This window comes from Ascaphus truei, chromosome 7, assembly GCF_040206685.1.
Source record: "Ascaphus truei isolate aAscTru1 chromosome 7, aAscTru1.hap1, whole genome shotgun sequence".
Taxonomy (NCBI): Eukaryota; Metazoa; Chordata; class Amphibia; order Anura; family Ascaphidae; genus Ascaphus; species Ascaphus truei.
Window position 1 is genome coordinate 19,745,093 of NC_134489.1, and position 15,761 is coordinate 19,760,853.

At 45.7% G+C, this 15,761-nt stretch overlaps 1 protein-coding gene across 5 annotated transcripts in view; it reads right to left on the bottom strand.

The window, feature by feature from the left end:
• The window catches only part of ERBB4 (erb-b2 receptor tyrosine kinase 4), a 701,260-nt gene that overhangs the window by 308,213 nt on the left and 377,286 nt on the right, over positions 1-15,761 (bottom strand). The gene's annotated exons all lie outside the window — the stretch shown is intronic.

Below are 15,761 nucleotides of genomic sequence, written 5' to 3' on the forward strand. Positions count from 1 at the left end.
TATCGTCTGCCACATCTGTGCCTGCTAACTCACTCGAGCTCTGAGTGTGACAATCATCCAGTCCTGGGTTTGCATTTCTATTCTCTGGTTTACACATTAGGGTCTTAATAAAAAAAGTCGGACTGGATCATTACTGTTGATCTAGAGTTAGCCAGCAGGCACTTTCAGAGGCACCTAAAAATGCATTTGATGATCCCTTTGCTAGTGAAGGGGTTAAGTAGACCAGCAGGGTCACACCATCAGCAAAGTCCAGTCTGTCAGCAACAGAGAACTTTACATGGGCAGCTGTGTGGAGACATCCATGCAGTGCCAGCTGCCACCCCCCACCCCCTGCCATGCATTAATCCATGCAGTGCCAGCTGCCACCCCCCACCCCCTGCCATGCATTAATCCATTCAGTGCTTTTTAATGAGTTGCAGAGAGGTGAAAATCTCTCCCCGAGTTAATCTACTGTTTGAAACTCTCAGAGGTTTAATTTGTGACAAATTCCCAAAATTAGCCAGTGAGCACACACACGTATGTGGGACAGTTGATGAGCAGACAACAGCTCTGATGGGGAAGGTGTAGGGACACATTGCAGATATAATCCTCTCTGCTCAGGTGAGCCTGCCTTCCATCTGCACTCCCTGAGATCCATATATATCGATGGCGTCTATCTCTGGATCAATGGGACGTTGAGTGCAACAGGGAGTCCCACAAACATGTCTCACTAGGAGGGTATTTATTTATAAAATGTTTTACCAGGGAGTAATACATTGAGACCTCTCGTTTTCAAGTATGTCCTGGGCACAGAGTCAAGATGACAAATAATACATGGTTACAAATACAGTTACATAAGTGAACAGGGTATACATTATATACAAGACATTGCATGCACAGTTAGAGATAATATATATTATAGGCGTATAGAACAGTTACAGACCAGATTAAAATGTGAGACCGCTTTAGTTTTGAAAGAACTTAGACTGGTGGTGGCTGTGAGAGTCTCCGGTAGGTTGTTCCAGTTTTGGGGTGCACATAAGAGAAGGAGGAGCAGCCGGATACTTTGCTGACCGTTGGGACCATGAACAGTCGTTTGGAGTCAGATCTCAGCTGATAAGTGCCGCGTGTGATAGGGGTGAGGAACGTGTTCAGATAGATGGGTAGCTTGCCCAGAAAGTATTTGAAGGCAAGACAGGAAAGATTAACTTTGTGCCTAGACTTGTGATGACCAATCTATTTCTTTGAGCATTTCGCAGTGATGTGTGCTGTAGCTGCATTGGAGAACAAAACGGCATATTGAATTGTAGAGGGTATCAGCTTTGCTAAGGTGGGTTTGGTCCCCATAGTCGATAGTTGGCATTAGCATCTGCTGTGCGATACGCTTTCTGACCAGGAGACTTAGGGAAGATTTGTTTCTGTAAAGTACACCTAGTTTGGCATAGGTTTTGGATGTCAGGGTATCAATGTGCATCCTGAATGTTAAATGGGAGTCAAACCATATGCCCAGGTATTTAAACCTAGTAACAGGAGTTAGGGTGGTTTTAGCGTTGGTTCTGATCTGGAGCTCAGTCATTGGAAACTTTAGAAATTTAGCTTTGGTCCCAAATACCATTGTTACAGTCTTGTCAGTGTTTAAAAACAGTCTTGGGAAATCCAATTTTCAAGTCTCAAAAAGTCAGATTGAAGTATGTGTTCAAGGTCGGAGAGGTTATGGCTGTGTGCATATAAGATTGTGTCATCAGCATACATGTGTATTGAGGCTCACTTACAAGCTATAGGAAGATCATTGATGAACATTGAGAAGAGTAGGGACCCCAGAACAGAATCTTGCGGGACACCACAGGTGATATCCAAGGGGTTGGAGTTAGAGCCTGAGATAGACAAATGTTGGGATCTACCTGATAGATAGGAATTAAACCTGTATAAAGCATGCTTCCCTATTCCCGAGCACTGGAGTTTAAGCAGGATAACATGATCAACAGTATCTAAAGCCTTTGCAAAATCTAGGAATATTGCACCAGTGAGTTGCCCCCGTTCCATTCCACACTGGATTTCATTGCAAACTTTTAGCAGGGTAGTTACCATGGAGTGTTTGGGGCAAAATCCAGATTGAAATTGGCTAGGGAAATTTGTCTTGGTATAGTAATCGCTTCATTGGGAGTGAATACATTTTTCAATGACTTTGGATAGTATTGGGAGAAGAGAGATTGGCCTGTAGTTTGAGACAGTGTTTTTGTCCCCACTTTTGCAGATTGGGACAACTCTAGCAGTTTTCCAGGTTTAGGGATATGGCCTGCAGACAGAATAGAGTTGACCGACTATGGAAGCAATTGGTTTGCTTGGATTGCAGTAAGTCAGGTCCACATTGTTTGCTTAGTTTTAATTTGAAGAGCGCTTGTGTAATCTCCTCTTCGGATACTGGGACAAATTGAAAATTGTGAGCAGTTGGGAGAGGGTGGGGCTATAAGGGTAATCTCAGAATGAGGTTCATGTTTGTTTCTTGGCCTGCGTTTCACTAATAAGTTAGTGGCACACCCAACAAAAGTAGTCATTGAATGCATTTGCAATGTCATTGGGATTTGTCAGAGTAATAGCATCCTTAGTGATATTACTTGGTTGTTGATGGCTAGAAGGCTGAAATATATTGTTGATAACCTTCTAGAAGTTAGCTGGGTTTGATATATTCTGGTGAAGATTGTCAGAGTAATATTGTGCTTTTGCATGCCTTGTTTGCCTTGTGCACATAGTTCCCCAGGCATCTGTAGTGATTAAGATCCTTGATAGTGCCAGTTACTTTGCCAGTTACTTTGTAGGTATGGAGGAGGGCACACACTTTCATAATAGGGACTGATAGTAATGAAGCAATCCCCTAAATAAAAATATTTACGAACCAGAACTATGTGGGTTTCTCAGAACGCAAGTGGATCTCCCTCACAACACTTAGTGAATATGCCAAAATCCTTCTCTTCCCATGTTCAAGTCAAATCTAAAAACACACTGCTCCCGACACCCACAAAAGGTACTTAGCCTCCTTCCCCAACTGTCTCAACAAATCTCCCAACACCCCACTTCATTGTGAGCTCTCCAGGGTCGAGATTCTATTTCCTATCGTTGGCTTGTATGTTTATGTCTGATGCACTTATAGGGGTCTCTGAATAAAGTGTCACCAAAAGCAATTCTGTTGTAAAAGTGACTCACAGAAGAACAACAAATTGATGCATCTTGGAACGTGTAAGGAATCCGCTCCTGGGTTTGGCTGAAACCTATTCCTTACAGAATTATGCAGCTTCTAGACAACTTCCCCTTGTTTCTGCAATCAGCATCCCCTGCTCCTGCAATCACTGCAGCCTGGATGACTCCTGTGCAGCTCTGTCTCTGTGCTCTTTCATTGGATGAATTCCCTCACACCCCTGTCCTTTGATTGGCTCCCCGCCCTTCTTATACTGGGCTCTCCCATTTCCTCATTGTGGAACATAGACTTTTCTCAAGTAACTGTGCTTGCCACAGCACCTCTGTTTGGCTGGCCTTGGCCTTCTTGGCATAGCTCCAAGTTTCTGGCAGACTCCGCCGCGCTGAAGTGGTTACACTGAAGCCCTCTGTGTTTCTTGTCCTGTCTACAGTTCCAGTTCCCAGTGGCCTCCACCACTCTCAGCTGTACCCGGCTAGGGAGAGTTGTTCTGTGCTGAAGCGCTGGATCCTCTGTGCTTTCCCTTCTGCAATCTTCCTGCTTCCAGTAGCCTTCACTACTCACAGCTGTACCCACCTAGAGGGAGTTGTTCTGTGCTGAAGCACTGGATCCCCAGTTCCTGTTTCCTGCTCTCTACGCTGAAGCGGCGCAGTTCCAGTTCCTGCTCTACGCTGGAGCAGCATAGTTCCAGTTTCCGGCTCTCTACGCTGAAGCGGTAGTTCCAGTTCCTGCTCTCTACGCTGAAGCGACTTCAACCTTGTTTTCCTGATGATGATGATCTCTGCTCGTGGCCGCGACCTCCACTCCTGTGCCACCTGCCCTGACCCCGGCTTGTCTACCGATTACCCTGCCTTCTCCAGTCCTGACCCAGCTACGTTTGACCACGGAGTTCGCAACCCGGATCCGGCTTCATGGTCTAAGGTCGGTGTATATCTATCCCCACCTCAGCCCCGCGGTCCGGTCCAGGTTTGTAGTGAGCATAACCGTTACAGAACGCCAATGTATAAACCCAATTTTGTTGTGTTGTGCGGAATGGGCACCAATTTTTTCCCCCCACTAAGGAGTAAAGGACGCTTCGGGGTGGAGTAAGAGGCCGAGCTTGGAGGTAGGTGGTGCCGCACTTATGCAAATATATGTATAATGTAATTGTAGGCGTATGAGACTTTTATGCACCAGAAATGCGTCAAAATTGTCCCTTCAACTTTATATTGGCATACAAAACAAAAGCAATTAGACACACACAATAATGAATGCGATTATAGGTATGACCACGACGTCCAACACACAGAGAAAAAGAAAGCGTGTGTCAAATGTAAGAACATGAATAAGATATGCCAACATATCCCGCTAATGATTTCCGGTGAGGAATTGATTTTTTGCTGCAATGCACTTTTTCAATTTGTTTTAAAAAAAATAAAAAAAATTTATATACATCCCTCCCAGTGGCGGATTGAACATTTTGCCGCCCATAGGCACTTATTGTTGGCGCCCGGCCTGCCGCCTCCTCCTCCTGCATCGCCGCTCTTCTCCTTCTGCAGTGCCGCGTGTCAACTTACCCCGCAACGTCACATGACGATGCATTTCCATGACAACGCAATGCGGCACGAAGGAAGAGGGTAAGAACTGTACAGAGGCCCCCGCATTCTCTCACGGCAATCAGTGGGGAAGAGAGCAGTGCCACCCCAAAATGTTGCGCCCTAAGTCCAGGCCTGTCGGGAAATCTGCCACTGATCACTCCTACTGTGTTATAACTCGCTCTTTCTACAGTATATCCTATGTCAATTTTGCAAAGCGCTACATGGCTGGTGCTATATAAATAAATATATATATATATATATATATATATATACACATACATATATATATATATACACATACACCTGACCTCTGGGAGACCCAACCAAACTTGCCCCTTTGATTCCACTGTAATGAAGGGATTATTATTATGATTAATAATTACTATCACTATTATTGCTATTGTTACTGTGATTTTTAGAATAATATGCCAATATTAATTGCTAACTACTAATAATATTTTACAATGTATCTGCCTCTTTTCTCTCTACCCAGCATGTTAATAAACCTGGGTTGTCCGAGTTGAAACCAGGGCTTTGGGCACCAGGAAATGATGAAGACAGGAAAGAAACCCTGGCAGGATTCCTTCCGACTGTGGTACCAAATCATATCGGCTGATCAGCGCTTTCCAGCTCCAGTCACTCACACTAATATCTGTGCTACAAGTGCGGCTTTCGAATGCTGGATACAATAGGGCAATTAATCACTGGTTCTACTGACTGGCTCTGACTGGTACCTTTGTTCCAAGTTCGCTTCGCTTGTAAGACTCTAATCACTTTAAATTCAGCTCATCCATCAGAGCGGAGAACCACCTGTGTGCACAAAAGGATGGTCTCGTCATCTGCCTCCTGATGGAGTTAACCCATCCCAGAGCAGCCAGCACCGTCTGTAGGGTCTGTATATTGACTCAACAAGAGCTATAATTAACAACGCATTGCTGGTATTTGACACAGTTGTTAAAGTGAGCTTGAATCATGTCCCATGAGGCAACATAACAGCTTAATTTGTCCCCTTTATACCTCTCCATATGGTTTACCCCTGCATCATTCCCACTACCCAACAGGTCCCCAGCCATTGCTGAAAGTCGCCATTAATCTTATTCTGCGCTGCCTTTTGACCTGCCTTCTCCGTTAATTACATTTTAATAAGTGAACTCGGGCCCTAGAAGAGCATTTTCCTTTCTGGCCTAATGAAAAGCAATGAAGTCCTAATTCCAGCGGCAGATTGAGAAGCATTTTGCTGCGAGCTGTAGAAGCATTGTTAGTGCTTGCAGGGGGCAGCACACAATCATGCACGCGCAAGTGCGAGCTTTGATTTGACAGAGGAAACAGCAGATCAAAGTGAACTAATGCAGTGATATGTTTCACGGGTTAAATCTACTTAACTAATCACAACTATTACTATTATTTTATTTCTTTATGTTTCTCTGAAGTATTTGTACTCTTTATGTAATCTTTATCATGATAAGGCTGTTTCAACAGCAGTGGCGTCACTCCAGCGTAAGGGGCCTCTGGGGCATTTAACTTACCTGCCGGCCCTTGTCCGGCGATGTCGCGGCATCATGATGGCGCTGCGTCACATGATGACGTAGTCACAGCAACTCTTCGCCATGTGACGTCACGTTATCATGGCCGCGCATCGCTACGTGATGTCACGTCGCCATGACGATGCATCATCACACGATGCAGCTATGTCGATGGAGGAGGGCCGCTCTCTTAGGGTACGTCTATACTAACTCAGACGGAGGGGAGGCGCGATCACACGCTGCGATACTCTTGCTAAAGCCTGAGCGTTTTCATGGCTTTGCAGAGTATGCAGCGGGCGCGATTTGGGGGCGTGGCAATAAAGATTTGGAGGCGTGGCAATGACGTTCCGGTGCGGACGTCACTTCCCTACCTCACATCCCGATCCATGGGCATTTTTTCAAATTCAGCATCTGAAGCACTGTGCAGACAAGTTCACTTCCCCCGGTATGGAAATTAACTTTAATTTTGTGTGTGTTGTGTATGTTGTTTGTGTTGTGTGTGTGTGTTTACCACCGGCATACCAAAAAAAAAATGGCGTCACTTTGAAAATATAATTTCACTTTGATTGGAGGAGACAGGTCACGTGATCATGCCATCGCGCAATAAATCACTTGCCTCTGTCTTCTTCAATTTCGCGCCGTTTTGAGCTCTGTCTGATGTGCGCTCTGGCGCCATCTCTAGACAGTCTCAAAGAGGACAATGCATGTGATCGCCTCCCCTCCGTTCCGCTCCGTCTGAGTTAGTATAGACATAGCCTTACAGAGGCCCCCGCTCTCTCCCCACGGCAACGAGTTTCATTGCTGTGGGGAAGATCGCGGGACCTCTGTAACCGCTTGAGAGTTTCCGACTCCCTTCGGGCCCTGCACCGAGCCGGGGCCCCCGAGACATGCCCCCGCACCCCGGGCAGTAGCTACACCACTGTTCAACAGTAACAACACCGTTTGAGGAATCTCCGCTTCCACCAGCAAAGTGTCACACCCCTAGTTATTACTTTTTTGCTCCTTGCACAGTAATTATGATACGATCAATGGCCAAACGGCTGAGATTATAGGACAATAAGTCAGACAGAGAAACATATTCTTCTTCTCGTCACCACTCTGTCCTGAATTTGAAATAAATCGGGAAATCTGACACTAAAACAATCTAGGTTACCAATAGCATCTCACACTGTATCCGTTGCCATGGAACGTATGGCTCATTGCTGTAGTCCTCGGTTCTTCAAACCGTTTTCCAAAGGCGCCGGAGCAGAAAAATAAATTAGGAGTGGAAGGACCACAATCTAAATTTAACTACATTTTTGATGCATTGAAATACTATAAAAAACATTGTTTTTCAACGTTTTGCCAGCACTCGGGGTCGCCAACAGGGGGGGGAGAGCTGCGGCAAATGTCCCGGCGCCCCGGGACGGTGAGGGGGGCCCGGCCAGGGCTGGAAGTTGGGCCAGGCATCAACTTCTGCGTGCGGCTGCCAGACATCTGATTGTTGTTTGGCCCCCGCTGCTGCGGCAGACCACCCCTCTGTGCCGGAAGCTGATCCCAACTTCCGCATTCGCGTGCGGGATGGGCGCAGCACCGGAAGCCGCCAAGGTGAAGTGTGTGTGTGTGTCTAGCTATTGTCGGGGGGAAGGGAGGGATTGTGTGGCTATTGTGGGGGGACATTGTGTGGTTATTGTGGGGGGGGGGGGCAGATTGTGTGAGGGGGTTATTGTGTAGTTATTGTGGGGGGAATTGTGTGAAGGGGGAAATTGTGTGGCTATTGTGGTTTGGGGGGGATAGTGTGAGGTGGGAGATTGTGGGGGGAATTGTTTGACTATTGTGGTGGGTGGGGGATTGTGGGGCTATTGTGTGGGGGGATTGTGTGGAAGATGATGTGGTGGGGGGAATTGTGTGGTTATTGTGGTGGCATGGAATTGTGTGTGTGGAGGGGTGGTGTGTGAGGAGGGGGGGATTGAGTGAGCGGGGTGTGTAAGAGAGAGTGAGGGAGAGGGAAGAGGTGTGCAAGAGAAAGAGGGGGGCTCGCAAAGGACACCAACACAGGGGCCTCAGTGGAAACTCTTGTCCTGGGCCCCCGGGAAAGTTGTTGGTGGCCCGGTGAGCATTTATAAGATGTGTCCTATAAACATTTACATTACATTAAATCATCGGTGTGACAAATTGCACTTCGCTACCCAAGCAACTGGCATGAAATTAGCAGGAGCCGAAGGTCCAAGGTTCACATCAGGGCCACCAGTTGGAGAGTCCTACTGTAGGCATTACCACCAGGAAGCTAGGATCTTAGACTGGGGTGGGTGACATAGTTTTCTTGTACTGGAAAAGAGTTCAGCTACTGGGACTAAAACCTTCTCCTGCACAGGGAAGACACCTCAAATAATATTAAGTAAAAGTCCTTCATTCGATTTGTTTACTTGTCCTACAGCTAAAATTAGATGCTGCCAAAATGTGTACAAATGAATAACCCCCTCTACAGTAAATGTGCATATATTATTGTGACATTTAAGGCAGAATAAAAACCTTTCTTAGAACCTTTAAATATTGATTCTGCTCAAATTGCAGCACTCCCCGAGCCCCCAAATATCCCCCTCCTATTTACTGTCGTGGTGCCACTGCGCAATAAACTAGTTGCTAGAGCCCAGTCGCCATTATGTGTCCATTCAGATCACAAAAACGGCAGCTACTTTCTATTTGGCATTTATGTTGTTGTTGAGAAAATTAAATGCAATCAATGGCCTCTTACCCACACTGGCCAACTCTCTCTGTTGGGTTATTCATTAAAGCTTGACAGTCCCAAGCAGACAGTCTCCAATGATGGTTAAATGAGACCCTTATTTTGTGTCTTTTTACAGTTACCCCAAATGGAGCTGGTTGCAGAAGCAGGAATTTTTTTTTAGAAATAAAATATTGGCCATCCCCAGCGAATGGTAAGAATACTGCGATATGTCACGTATACGTTGACTTGTCGCAGTGAGGCTAAAGTAGCCATTGTTTTGTTACGCTAGGTCAGACAGTTTCTGTGCGGTAGTGTTAATCGGCACGGTAGCCTTTTAATCATTTTTTCCATCACCACAGTGCATGTCAACGGAACATACTAATATATTTCCCTTTTTGCCATCTAAATTACATGCACAGACACGTTTACAGGATGTCCTCAGTGCCGTCTTAACGCATGGGCACGCTGGGCAGTTGCCCGGGGCCCCACGAGCCTAGGGGCCCCATGCTAATCTATGCACAGACCAGAATTTAACACTAATTTTCCGATCACCCGCCTCAACATACAAATCTCCCGCTAACTCGGTAGAAGGAGAAAAATGACGACGTGTAGCGGAGAACTGGCAGGGCCCAGTGCGCTGATTTGCCCGGGGGCCTATAATGCTGTTAAGATGGCCTTGGATGTCCTTGATCCCCTTCGCTAGAAGAGGGGTCGGATGGATGTGTCAGATTCTTGGGGGTAGATCCACAGAGCTCCGTTAAATCTACTAACGTGACGTCCAGCGGCGCATTTCCACATTTGCCGTCCCCGGGCACTTGCCTGTGTCTGCCGCCTCCTTGGTGCCGCCCTCCTGCTCCTTTTGGAATCCCGGGCTCAAATGACGCCGCAACATCACCAAAGTGATGTCGCACGGCGGCGCGTTGCCATGGAAAAGCGATGTCATTTGACATCGCGCCGTCCCGTTGCCATGGCAACGAGACGCCGTGTGACGTCCACAGCATCATTTGACACCGGGATTCCAAAGGAGCAGGAGGGCGGCAGAAAGGGGGCGGCAGACACAGGCAAGTACCAAAATGTTGCCGCCTTAGGCCCGGGCCTAATGGGAAATTCTGACACTGGTGACGTCACCTAAATAGGTAACGTCCCTTAGTTTTCCTCAGTTTAACGGGTATCCGCAAAGCTAATTACATGTAACAGCAGCGGCCGCTAGTGATCTCATTAGCATAGGCTTAACGCCATGTGAAGTTAGCACTGCCCGGCGTTACCTTCAGATAACATGGTGTTTTACCCAAAGGCGGCGTTACTTCTATCAGTCCCTGAATAGGTGTTAAATCAAAGCAAAAAAAAGGAGAAGGCAGAAGAGGAAAAGAGCCCTGTAAATAACAATATGATAGTTACCTAACTGTGGTCTTAGGCTGCGTCCAGGGTTGCAGCAGCCGTACGGAGGCGCGCTGAGGCTGAGGGAAAGCGGGTGCTTTCCCTGGCCTTGGTTAGCGCGCCGTCCGTGGGCGTTTTTCGGGGGGGGGGGGGGGCGGGTCAGTGACGTCACGGAGCTGGTTCGCCCTCGTTGGGTGAACCGCTCACGTGACCGGCCCTGCGCTCCCATGAGCGTGAAATCTAAAATTTGGATAAGACCTACGCTTCCGCACGCTTGCGGAAGCGTAGGCGAGCCCCTGCTAAAGCCGCTCTCATTGCGGCTGCAGGGGCTCACTGGTAAGCACGAGCGCCTCAGCACGGGTCAGCGCCTAAGCACTGACTATGTCCGAGGCCTTACACTTATCCAGGACTTGTAACAGACCTATGTCAGGGTCTGGGTGTGAGTGGCGCCTCCTTTAGCTCTGACCTAACTAACGTCTCGTTAAACCCCTGCGGTAACTATACCGGAGCTCTGAGGATAAGCGCAGTTAGGGGGAACGCCTCTTTTGCATATTATTAGGATTGTGTGTTCATTAATTTTCATTTTCAACTGGTATCAGTTGGTTGGAGGTTAGTGGCCCCTCCTCTCAGGGTTTAAGCTCACCCCTCCCCACTTTTTAAGTAGCTGGTTTTCCAGGTACCTGTGCAGGACAGGTCCACTGAGGCCATTCTCCCCCCACTGCCGAGGTAAATGAGTGTTCACAGGTAGCGTTAGGACCTGCATACTGGTCATGCCGTGACGTGGCTGCAGGCTTATAACGCTTTGGCCAAAGGGTTTAACTAAATGACCCTTACTCATGAGAATACTAACATTGAAGTATTTAACTTTGTATTTTGTCACATTGGATGTAGCATTGAGTATTTTTGTCTTTTGTTGTATGCATAGCATTAGCACTAACGGCCGTTACAGTAACACAAAGTCTCCTTCTGTCTGAAAACAGCACTTGAGCTTTGAAGATCCCCGTTAGCACTTAACGAAATGTTAACTGAAGTTAATGTCTCGTTAAGACACTAACAGAGCTCCTTGGATCTGCCCCTTAATATTGGACGAGATGAGCAATGTTCCCCTGGAATCGATAGCAGCACCTCTAGCTGAGAACATACAAAGTAACGAGCAGGAGGACGCCCTTCCTGTCAATAACAAGAGATAGGCAAGAGTTTTCTCTGCTTCATTTTGCCTTATTGCAGGTAAATATGGATTTGCACAGCACGCTTACCTGCAATAAAGCAATATAAAACACATTCAGGAATCCAGTTGTGTGTGTCGGAGAAACATCTTGTTTATCTAATATATGACTTACCTGCCGATTGGGGAATCCCTGCAGGTAAGTCATATATTTTATGATCATTATACAGACTGAATCACCTAATTCAGACAGTTAACGCACCATTGATCAATCTATTTGCTTCATTTGAACAACACTACATACCCAGTAAGTGCTTTCTGAGTGTACAGAGCTTCTAAAATTCAATATGCATCGCTACGTACACTGTCAGTACTATATAAAAGCGCTTAACTCTACATCTAATCATTTTATAGAATACATCATATTTACGTAACCCTCCTTGCCCAGCTCTAAAGGAGTTTACATCGAATTGACTATATACATGGCAGTGCTCAGTCTCTCATACAGTACCTGTTCAGGGTGCTGAGTCAGTGCAGGCTGGGCGTGGATATGCAGATAGAATAAGGATACTGTATGCACCATGAACTTTTATAGTACAAAAAGAGCTTTATTCAACATCTGTTGATAAGGCTCGCCATACAAGGTGAAAACAATACAAGTGCGCAACTACAGTGGACCAACAATTGTGAGAAATAATATTAGTGAAAATATCCACTAAATACCCAAGTGAGTAAAGATAACTGTGTTACCAATTAGGTATAAGGAGTGTCTGCTGCTGTATTAAGGGTGGTCCAAGACCCTGAATCTAGACAAAACAAAACAAAAAACAGCGCACAACGCTCATCGTGAAATAAGAATGAACAATTTATAATTTAAAAATAATTCAAGGTTCTGCGTACATCAGAAAAAAGTAAATCGAGCATTTAACTGTAACAGTGACAGTTGTTACCACTCAGACACCGGGACACACGGGGAAGCTGCGACAGATCGCCCAATTCTGGGATTCAGTAGTCAGCCTGCCGTGCTCTCATCTGCTGCGTTGTGTAGGCAGAGGGTCCCTCAGTATCGTCCACAGCGTCAGAGTGAATGAGTCCAGAGCTCCGTTAAGATCAGGGGTAGCTGATGTATTGGCAATCACACAGAACAGCGTCTCCTCTCTCCCTCGCGGCAGCACACTGAACGCTGGCGGGCAGTGATGACGTCACCGTATCGGCGTCAGCCAGGAGAATGCCAGAAAGAGCTATCACTTAACCAGAGTACTGATGTAATACTGGGAGTTATATCAGATCAATAGAGGTATAATTCCAACGCGTTTCGTAGCACCATAAAGGCCACTTCTTCAGTGTGCTGCCGCGAGGGAGAGAGGAGACGCTGTTCTGTGTGATTGCCAATACATCAGCTACCCCTGATCTTAACGGAGTTCTGGACTTATTCACTCTGACGGCGTGGACGATACTGAGGGACCCTCTGCCTACACAACGCAGCAGATGAGAGCACGGCAGGCTGACTACTGAATCCCAGAATTGGGCGATCTGTCGCAGCTTCCCCGTGTGTCCCGGTGTCTGAGTGGTAACAACTGTCACTGTTACAGTTAAATGCTCGATTTACTTTTTTCTGATGTACGCAGAACCTTGAATTATTTTTAAATTATAAATTTTTTATTCTTATTTCACGATGAGTGTTGTGCGCTGTTTTTTGTTTTGTTTCGCCATACAAGGACATACTTCAGGTTAGACATATTAACTGGTGGAAAATCATAAAGCTACTCTATGCTTCTTCCCCTGGTTGCTCCTACGATGAAGTGGTATAGTACTTATTCTTGTTTCCCTTAGTATTGGGTAGATTGGCAATCTCCTGCATAGAGTCTATATTGCCTCATCTCAAGTGGGCCCCCGTTGTGAATACACTCTGCTCTCTGGGATCATTATTCCATTACTGTGTACTGCATACCTTGTCCATGCATATTAGATTGCGAGTTCACTAGGGACCTGCCGGTGGGGCCGATACGATAATGCTCTGGAGTTACTACTCTGGGAACTCCCGCTAAGAACATGCTTCCTCCTGTTCCAGCATGAGAACAATCTTGGGCCATTACTATAGGCGCTAAGTAGATAGGCCACATTCCTTAACTGTTAACAATAAACATGGACAGGACACTCTTAAAATACATAATGATGACATCACTGGTCACAAGACATCTTACATCACATCATGGGGAGGGGCAATAACAGTGATCCCACCCGGTTAATCCATTAATGCCATTAACCCCTTACATTAATTAGTAGTCCACAGAAGGCTAAATATATATGTTCCCTAATTTGTCTACTAAAGATACATTAGACCCTTTTGTAAAAGTCAATGGTGCTTTCCGTGTTGTAGCGCCAAAATAGCGCTACCGCACTTTTTAGGAAAAAAGCCCATTGTCTCATCTGAACTCCGATAACAAGAGTAATTACTGCTGTTCAAAACTAATTATTCTTAATTTCTTTTCCCATTTTTATTGTATAGAATTGACGTTTCCCTGTATAAATTCTAGTGTTTTAAGGACTGTGCAGCCCAATCTTTGCTGGTATATAGAGATGAGCGAAAATGTCAAAACCGTTTTGTGGAATTTCCAGAGATTTCCATTCAAAATTCGTCCCAGTTTCAATCCGCACGGATTAATCAAAAACTGCCATTGGATATAATCCGCTGGTGGATTTTACCAATCCAATCCGTGGATTCCGCTGGTGGATTTTACCAATCCAATCCGTGGATTCCGCTGGTGGATTTTACCAATCCAATCCGTGGATTCCGCTGGTGGATTTTACCAATCCAATCCGTGGATTCCGCTGGTGGATTTTACCAATACAATCCGTGAATTCCGCTGGTGGATTTTTCCAATACAATCCGTGGATTCCGCAATCCACTGGTGGATTTTAAAAATCTGATCCGCGGATTCCGCAATCCGAATCTGCGGATTGGATTCTTAAAATTTACCCGTGGATTGTGAAATCCGGGGATTGGATTGTCAGCAATTAAAAAAAAATCCGAAAAAGACAAATCGCCCCTTTTGAGATTGTTCCGGGGAAATCGGTGGACCAAAGGAACCAGCTGATCCACGGCAGAGCCACTTCTGCTCCAAAAATTCACCCATCTCTACCGGTATACCGTACATTTGCTTGCTCTTTTCTTGCATGAAATTTGTAACCAGAAAATATATATACAGCTCAACCCCGTTATAACGCGATCCGTTACAACGCGGATCCGCTTATAACGCGATGCCCGCGCGGCTCCCAATTTCCGTATTTATGAATACTTTACAACACGATTATTGGTGTCTTAAATACTTTATTGTACAATGCATACAATTGTACATTATTTCTAACACGATCCGCTTATAACGCGATGGGATTCTTTGGACCCCAAGCACAGCGTTATAAGGGGGTCGAGCTGTATATTACGAAAGACTGTATGACATCGTATCGTGCAATTAGATACCATTACATTTCTGTATCTGAGTGCTAGCAACATTCACGATTTTAACAAAGCATCCCCAAGGCCTCACTATTCCACCACTCAAGCAAAAAAAAAACCCTCTGTATTTGCTGCATTTTCATATCTGCAATCAGTGTCAGCATTTTATCCTTTTACAAAACACATCACGCAGTGACCTTGGGAACCCCCAAAGACCTGGGCTTTGGAGAGCAAAAAAACAACAACAAAGACAAGCTTTTCTTCCATTTCCCTCAGCATTTGTGCAGCAACTAAGTTTTAATGTTAGACGGCGATGTGTTTTTCAACACGGTGTCGTAATTACAGCTCCGGGCGGCGTTCAATGAATTTATTTTAGGGCTGAGGAACTAGGGGAAAAAAAAAAAAAAGTGATTGCCCCTCATTATTTCAATGAAGCAGAAACAGAGGTGGTTATTATTTTTTCCTTTTATTTATTCCTAAAGTAAAAATAAAAAAACAAATTAAGTGAGTAAAAAAAACTAAATAAATAAAAGGACTTTGGGTCTTTTTAAAACGCAGAATGTTTGATAAACACTAATGCAGGGGTGGCCAACTTCAGGTAACCGGGGCCACCAACAGGCCAGGTATTAGGGATGTCCCTGCTTCAGCGCATATGGCTCAATCCGTGGCTCAGTTGTTGACTGAGCCACTGATTTAGCCACCTGTGCTGAAGTAGGTCTATCCTGAAAACCTGACCTGTTGGTGGCCCTTGAGGACTGGAGTTGGCCACTCCTGCACTACTGTCTC